Source organism: Pomacea canaliculata, linkage group LG2 (genome assembly GCF_003073045.1).
Source record: "Pomacea canaliculata isolate SZHN2017 linkage group LG2, ASM307304v1, whole genome shotgun sequence".
Lineage (NCBI taxonomy): Eukaryota > Metazoa > Mollusca > Gastropoda > Architaenioglossa > Ampullariidae > Pomacea > Pomacea canaliculata.
In genome coordinates, this window is record NC_037591.1 from 12,246,382 (window position 1) to 12,255,188 (window position 8,807).

The 8,807-nt window shown below is 40.0% G+C and overlaps 1 long non-coding RNA gene across 2 annotated transcripts; it reads left to right on the forward strand.

The window, feature by feature from the left end:
* The first annotated feature begins 972 nt into the window (after positions 1-972).
* On the forward strand, positions 973-4,554 carry LOC112557077. Of its 2 annotated transcripts, none has more exons than XR_003097886.1 (3): positions 973-1,147; positions 3,831-3,914; positions 4,385-4,554. It is a non-coding gene; the product is annotated as an uncharacterized LOC112557077 (long non-coding RNA). The 2 variants fall into 2 exon arrangements; XR_003097885.1 differs by lacking the exon at positions 973-1,147 and adding an exon at positions 3,514-3,583.
* The last annotated feature ends 4,253 nt before the right edge of the window (positions 4,555-8,807 follow it).

The window sequence follows — 8,807 nt, forward strand, 5'->3', positions numbered from 1 at the left end:
TTAGGTTAGTGATCGGGTTGTCTCAGAGATTGGTGGCCAAGCTGTCTCAGAGTCTTTATGGGAGTGGCTAGAGCAAGAGCACTCACGGTACCTCATGGAGGTTGATGGGCAAACCGCCTCATACAGGTTGGAGTTCAGTTGTCTCATAAGTAAGTAGTCAAGTGAGCAGAGATAAAGTCTCCCAACGAAAATAATGAAAATATTTCTTATTTTCTTCCTTTTCAGTAGAGTTAACATTGGTACTAACTAAAGAGAAATGACGCATTTTATTATTTTGGTTTACTTGCACTGTACACTAATTAGTTAATGACTATCGTTTTTTCCAATGCACACTAATCATCATTTAATTGGTGTAGGTTTCTGCCAATACACACTATTCAGTATAATTCAGTGCATTTCTTTAACTGCAAGCTGATCAGTTAATTACTGTGATTTGTAATCCACTGCTTATGAATCAGGCAAAGACTGGTCGTGGACTAAGGTGGGTAGATCATCTAATCAAGGTAAACGAATTGTATTGTTCCGTAGAGAGGCGTGGATGAGAGTTGTGATTATGTATGGTTTGTAAGATAACATTTGTATTAACTTTAAGGACATACTCGCTCATTTCCGTTCTGTAAAAATGTTTTAGCCTCATAGTTATGAACAGGAGACTTTGTGGTCATTAGCTTCATGCTCGTGTGGGACGAGTGTAGTTTGAGAACGACAGAATTGTTTACTAAATCGCAATGTGTTTCAGGTTCCTCATGCTCCTCGCCGCTATTTATAATTATCTATATATTACTATTTATAACTAGTCTTAATGACTCCGAGTGGAGTTCGCCTGCGTGTCCCAGAGAGTAAGTCCTCCGTTCTGATTCGACAACGTTCTCTTTGTCACCTGCCCCGGTCGTCAACAATAGAAAGTGGATTTTTTGTCTACGTCGGGTACGTTACCTTCAGCTACCCCAGGGTACCCTATCAACATTTTAAGGATCCTCCCCACCCAATGGGAGTCACGTCTACCCATGTGACAGCGAACTGAGACCTACATCAGATCAGTCGTCAGCGAGTGGGGCCTGCCAAAGCATTTTTCACCTTTCTTCTCCACTTTGCCGTGTACTGAACAGGAAGCTCGAGCCTACACCTAAAGTACCTGTGACCTTCTGTAAGTAAAATTACCTTTTGTAAAATCTAATGCCATGGTCGCTTAGTCTCAACTCTGACATCTTGCTGCTCATGATTGCATGATGACCACACATATCAGTTGAAACAAAGGAAGGTTTAGTTACAGACATGACTCATTTTCTTTACTAAATCGCTTTGGTGGTAGAACAAGGGAATGAAAGTAGAGTGTTTAGAAGTTGCTTGCCTGTAAATGTTAATGAATTCATTGACCTCTTTGCTTAAGATATTGTTAAAGTTGAAACCAGGAATATTTACAACTTTGATTAACACATGAGAGAGAATTTAGTTTTGCAATTTGTGTGTATTTAAAATTTTATTCGTTTTACCTCGCTCCCCTTTCGAAAGGTGCTTATCCATTCTTTCAATAATGTTTCCAAACTGAGTGTATTTGATATTATGTTTAAAATGTGTGCTGAAATAAGACGAGAGTAGGATAATAAACAGGGTGACCACCTGTGCAGTTCAACATTTTTTTCTGTAGAATATAATGCGTTAAACCCTCCACAACCGTCACAGTTCCATTTCCATTGGTGTAAGGCGGATTTACAGCCACCCCGTGTGGCTTGATAGGATGAAGTGATTCCAGGTACATCTTCCTTCATACCTCGCATACCTTCATATGTCTGCCAGACAGAACAAGAGTTACTGATGCTGAGCTCACAAAGTGTAAACGCTGATGATGTCTGCTGCTTATAAAGCCTAACATTTGAATCTTGCAAAACCTCTCTCTGCTTTATGCATCTTCGCTCGTACAACTCAACCATACCTCTCATTCACTGGGCATGTTATAGATCCGTTGTCTTTTCATTAGGCCGAACAGTGAGAAAAACCTCTCTCTGCACTATACATCTTCGCTCGTACATTTCACAACTCAACCATACCTCTCATTTACTGGACATGTTATAGATCCGTTGTCTTTTCATTAGGCCGAACAGGACGAACAGTGAGAAAGAAGGATAAAGATCTTAATGAGTGGTCACGACAGAGCTCAAAGAAGCAAGTCTATAAAGAGACACCAAAAGTTGCAGCAAATTTAAAAGTAGAAATGTATCTTACTGACACCAAGCAAGTCACCTCCTTCATTGACTAAGTTTAACTCTGAAGCGCTGAAATTGTCAATGCTAAAACTGATAATAAATCACAGGAGAACAATCAACCCGGAATAAGCCGGGTTGCCTAAAAGAAACATAAATACTGTTTATCAAGCTGTGCTGAATATCTCTTTCGTTGGTTGTTGGTAGAGGCACAGCAGTCCTTTCGATAACATCCTGCGTGCAAAACAAGATCGCATAGGGAATAGGCTATGGAAAACATCCTTTGAAAGTGTGTCTTACAAGGATGTGAGAAGGTAACCTTAGCCCAGGGGTGGGCAATTAATTTTCCCAAGGGGCCGGATGAGAAACTGGAATGGTTCTAGAGGGCCGGATGAGAAACTGGGATGGTTCTAGAGGGCCGGATGAGAAACTGGAATGGTTCTAGAGGGCCGGATGAGAAACTGGGATGGTTCTAGAGGGCCGGACTAATATAGTTAACTCAGTTTTACCCAATACTGTATATATAGTATATTTACTGGTGGGCGGCCAGCGGGCGGGCCGGTCAGAGACAGGAGGCGGGCCGGATCCGGCCCGCGGGCCGGCGTTTGCCCAGGTCTGCCTTAGCCTCATTTCTTTCACATTTAAGTGCCACGGCATTTAAAAACAGCCCGGCGTTCAAAAGGTCTGGCTTGTTATTTACTGAATTTTTTGGGGGAAAGTTTTCTAGTATTGCAGAGAGCAGAGAAAGGTAAACAATACTATCAATGGCTAGGGGTCAGGAAACATTCCACAGACGAAATTGTTTACTTATTCTCAAGGACATCTTGACATCTTCCCCCAAAGCATTATGGGAAAAATTCTATTAATATTATCATTTCTCTCAATTAAAGTCAAGTGTGTTTAGAAATAAGATAACCAAGAGAAAAAAAAACTTCCTAGCCAGTTTTGTCACTCGTTTTAGTTGAAGGTTGGTCGTAGGCTTCAACTTGCTCCGAAGCATGATTATTTTTAATGCTTATATCTCCCTACTAAATCTTTCCCAGCTGCTTCATGCATAGACATGACATCAAGAAGAAATTGAGACACACCCCTACTATACTGAAGTATCTTAGACAGAGGGGGGGGGGGAAATTGGTGTTTTACGCCGTGTCAGCAGCTAAGGCTATATTACGGCAAGCAGCCAGCCCTGTAAACAGATGCCACGTGCAGAGAAAGATCAGCGTGCCCGAGACGAGAAATGAACTCAGGGCAGCCAACCTTCACTGTATTGGTGACAGGCGCTAACCGTTGCTCCACCGGACCGCTATCTTAGACAGAGAGAGAGAGACTGAAGAAAGGAGCAGCTGAGAGAGTTGTTTTCCTGCAAATGACATTACGAAAAGGTATATATATATACCTTTCTTTAACTTTATGATACCATCACAAACCTAAGCCAGCAGATTCTTAGTGGAATTTAAAAATGTTTGACTTCAGCGAAGTCATAAAATAACCAACACCAAATAAAGCAACAGCAGTTTGGAAGAGTTGGTAGTGGCAAACATCAACCCAGTTGAAGCAGGTGAACTGGCTGGTTAGACAGCCCGTTCGAAGAACATCTGATTATTTTTCATATCTGTCTTCAATGACTAGGTGGAGGAGTGGGTAGACCCATGGCTAATCTTTGGTTCCTCCTGCTGCTTCACCTCACTGGTGTATCAGTGACCACAAGCCAGTGTAAGTAGTGCTTTGTTGTCGTGTTTTGCAATTAGTGACTGCAGTGACCTGAGTTATTTATAAAGTGTAATTCCAAGGGAAAAAGAAAAAGAAATGGAAGGTCAACAAAATGAAAACAATGTTTTATTCAAGTTATCTACTTGTTTCACAGAAAAATGAAGAGAACACTTTAAAATTGTAGCATTAAATGCAAGTGCAAAAAAGCTCGACTCTGTATTATGTCGATATACAATGCTATATTTTATTTTCAAGTTATTTTTCTTTATTAAATGATATTTGTTAAATCATGTTTTCTCAATTTTGTATGAAATAATTTTCATACCATCACTAATTTACTCAAAAGTTAAAGTTTCCCAGAAGAGATGTTTTCTGTTGTGCTCTTAGCATTATATAGGATGTGACAGTGAGTGCCAGAAACCCCGCTTGTGATCTACACTAATAAATGATTTGTTTTTTTTAACTGCACTTAGTGTGCCGCACAGATATCCCATGGGACTATAATGGGACTATCGAGTCGCCAGGATTTCCACAGGAATACTACGGGAACCAAAATTGCTTGTACTCCTTTTCTCTTCCAAATACCTTCAGCACCTGGAGAATCAATTTCACCTACTTTAACCTCCCGAACACATCATGTGACAGTGACTTCATCGAGGTACGTCTCCCCTGGACAACTGCACCCCACTGATAGGCCTTGGTCATCATAGGGAGTGATTTGGAAATGATTTTTAGCTAGTTGCTTCTTTTTTCACTTCATAAACTTTCAATACACTAACCTGTATCACGAGATTTGCAGGCAGTGAAAACAGATTTACATGATTGCTTATATTCTTTCAACAACAACAAAATGTTTATTGTAGTTAAAAGACAGACAAATTCTACCACCCGTTACTGCTCCTGGTTGTGCTTGACGTTCTTTAGATTACTTATTGTTATTATTGTTGTTGTTATTGTTATTATTATTAAAGAACTTTTATATAGCGTTTTTCTCAAACGGGCTTTAGAAAAAAAATTAACTGTAGCTTACAGATTCAAACAAATAATGAAGTTTAAACACAAACCAAACTTATTTACAAAGAATTATACAGAGAGATTGTGACAACAGAAATACAAAATAAAATAAAAGAAGAAAATTCTGCACACGAGCATGAACACAACATCAAAATAATAACAGTAAGAAAGAAGACAAGAGATGACTAAAAAGGAGAGCAGTTACCCTCAAAACCGTTAGAAGATTTAGTGAGCTGGTGTATACGTGCGTGTATGTATAAATGTGTGTGTACAGGTGTGTTGTTTGTAGTCTCTCCTTGTAGCTTTTTTTAAAAATCTTTGTCAGTTTTCTATTCGGTTTAAAGCGAACTGGTTTTTCTTTTGTACGGAAGAATGTGTATAACAAAGAATACTCTACATCAAGTAAAATCATACCTGAAACAGTTTGACAATATTTCTTTCTGCTGAATTGTCAAACGGGACCAGTTTTATATGCAGTTGTCCAGTTATGTCTTTCAAAGTTTTCCTTGAAATTAATTTCAGGTCTACTCTAATTCACCAACCCAAAGGTTTTGTCAGAACTCGACGCCTCCTGACCTGACAGGTGTCCGCGAAATTCTGTTTTATTCCAGCTTGAACTCGTCCGCCGGCTTTGGGTTTCAAGCTAATGTCAGTATGGTGCTAGGTAAGTGAGCTTTAGTGTACAGAGCTTAGTGAGCTTTAGTGTACAGAGCTTAGTGAGATTTAGCTTACAGAGCTTAGTGTGCAGGGAGCCATGTAAGTTAGTGTCACTAAAGCCCTATTGTCACAAAGCTGCCTTGTATGCAAGTTTTTGTACAAGAACATTACAGCGCGAGAATAGGCCTTAAGCTGGTTTCTATGTCAAAGCTATTTAAATGATGTACATAAATGAACGTCAGTGACCTGTTGACTTTTCAAGCAGCTAGACAGAACTGTTAATATGAAAGCTACACGAGCGCCATTTCTAGGAGTAACTGAACAGACAGCTGAGTGACCGTGCATCAGTCAAGACAGCTATGTGAACAGCTGTGAATAGTGTACAACTGAAGAAGACTGGATTTATTATACATCTACAGGAAAAGTCAATTTTTAAGAGAAATTTGTCTCAGCTATGGAGGTTATAAATCAGCAAAGTATTTAACTTATAATGTAGACAAACAATTGTATGATGATTGTTCTTCTAATCTGTTCGAGTAAACACCAACCCACCAACGAAGGCTGAAATCATCAAAGTCATCAAGTCCTTGAATTCTGGCAAGGCGGCAGGCCCAGATGGCATTCCTGCAGAGGCACTCAAGGCAGACCCAACAGCCGCAGCTGGGAACAGAAGCAAGTTCCAGCAGACTGGAAGCTTGGCTTCCTAGTAAAGTTAACCCAAACTACGACCTGACACAGTGCAGCAATTGGCGTGGGACTAGGCTGTTGTCCATTCCTAGCAAGGTGCTGACCAGAATGATCCTGGAGAGACTAAAGAATGCTCTAGACAAGAGACTGAGGCAAGAACAGGCAAGCTTTCGGCAGGAAAAATCATGCACAGACCAAATCGTACTCTACGAAATATTATCGAATAGTCCATCGAACGGCAGCCCGCCCCTACATAGCTTTGTGGTTTTTGAAAAGGCCTTGACTCCGTAGACTGGAAAACCATCTGGAAACTGATGCAGAACTACGGATTTCCACCAAAGTTCATTGCCATCATCCATGCCAAGAGATCCACAACGGAAAGCTGACTGACCCCTTTGCAGTGAGGACTGGAGTAAGGCAAGGTTGTCTGCTCTCACCGACTATCTTCCTGATCGTCATAGACTGGATCATGAGAAGAACAACCTCTGACAGCGACACGGGCGTTCAGTGGACCTTCGCCAGGCAGCTTGAGGATCTTGACTTTGCGGATGACATCAGCCTGGTGTCCCACAAGCAACAACACGCACAGACAAAGCTCATTCGGCTCGCAGAAGAAGCAGCAATGACTGGCATGACCATCAACATCAAGAAGACGGAGGTAATGCTGGTCAACAACAAGCAAGAAGCCCTACTACAACTATTCAACTACATGGAGAATGTATTACAGAGTCTGACCGTTTCACCTACCTTGGCAGCATAGTCACCAAAGATGGAGGCACAGATGAAGATGTAAGAAGCCGAATAAACAAAGCCAGGCTTGCATTGCACACGCTACGACCTATCTGGAACTCCAAGGCTTTATCTGTACACATCAAGATCCACATCTTTAACACAAATGTAAAGGTAATCCTTCTGTATGGATCTGAGACACGGCGAGTGACAAATGCCATCACTAACAAGATATAGACATTCGTCAACAGATGTCTGCGCCACATCCTTAACATACGATGGCCTGAGAAGATCTCCAATACAGACCTGTGGGAGAGAGCCAACCAAAAGCCTGCCTGCCAAGACATCAAGAAGTGGAAGCGGGGCTGGATTGGTCACACCTTGCGAAAGCCAGCCGACAATTTAACAGGACAAGGTCTGAGCTGGAACCCACAGGGGAGGCGCTATGCTCTACAGGGGACGAATATGAACAAGAAGAAGAATGTGTTCGAACCCTGACTAGACTGATGTACATTCGCCTTACTAGAAGTATAAAGAGATGTGTTATTTATCATACGCTTACCTGTTCTGTCTCACCCAGTACTTGATACACACTTCTTTGTCATTCTGTTAACTTCTAATGCCACAGCGGTTTCTCTGTGCACACAGTTGGTGCAGTGTAAAATATTTTTTCTTAGTTATAAAATAGATTCTTAGGATGTATTGAGTTATGCACAAAATTCTTCTGAGTAGCAATTGAAGTACTTTCTGTTCTTTCTTTTCTTTTCTTTCTTTTCTTTTCTCTTTTCTTTTTTCTTTTCTTTTTTCTTTTCTTTTTTCTTTTCTTTTCTCTTTTCTTTTCTCTTTTCTTTTCTTTTTCTTTTTTTTCTTTCTTTCTTTTCTTTCTTTTCTTTTCTTTTCTTTTCTTTTTCATTTTTTTCTTTTCTTTTCTTTTCTTTTTTTTTTCTTTTGTAGAAATCTAACTACTAGCCAATCCTTGAAAAGCTGCTACCTCACAGCATTAACCTTTTCGGGCTCTGGAGATGAACTAAAGAAATAGAAATCTGTTTTCCCTAATATCATTTTCTGCAGAAATTATAGCAGTGAGTTGACGATTCGTAAAGCACTGGACCGAAACGACAGAGGGAAACAGCTGGATCTGAAGACATGAAGGATGATGATGGAATGTGCTGCCTCCCTTCTTAACTCATTAGGGTTTTCAAAGAAACATTCAGTAGACCTATGAGCAGCTAAACATAAGTGGTTCTCACCTATGTCATCTGTTCTATGATTGCAACAATGGTTTCAATAGTAGCATTTACAGTTTTTTAAATTAATATTACTATTATTATTTTTATTATTATTCTTTTTAAAGCGACATAAATTTAAACGTGTGGCTGGAATATAACGCTATGTAAGTGTACACTATTTTTCTAATAATTATTATTATCTACTCTGTTGTTTTTAGAATGTGGAAATCCAAACATACGGCTCCAAGAAAATATTTCATATTCCTTGAGCTTTGGACATAATTACCCAATACAAGGAAGGTGTGAATGGGAGATAATTGCAGACCAGGGACTGGCCATCATGATGCTAGGTTCCTTTTGCTGCAATGACTACGAGCCGATAAATCGACATGTTAAAATGTACAGAGGACCAATCAAAGACGAAAGTTCTTTGATCACAGTGTGAGTTGCTATCAGCGCTTCTGTTTTCTGCAAGAAGAACTCATTAATAGGTTTTATTCTAAAACTACATACACATGTTTAATTAATTGATAAGATGCAAGTATTCTCTGGTAGCCTCAGTAATTGGTAAAGAAAGGGA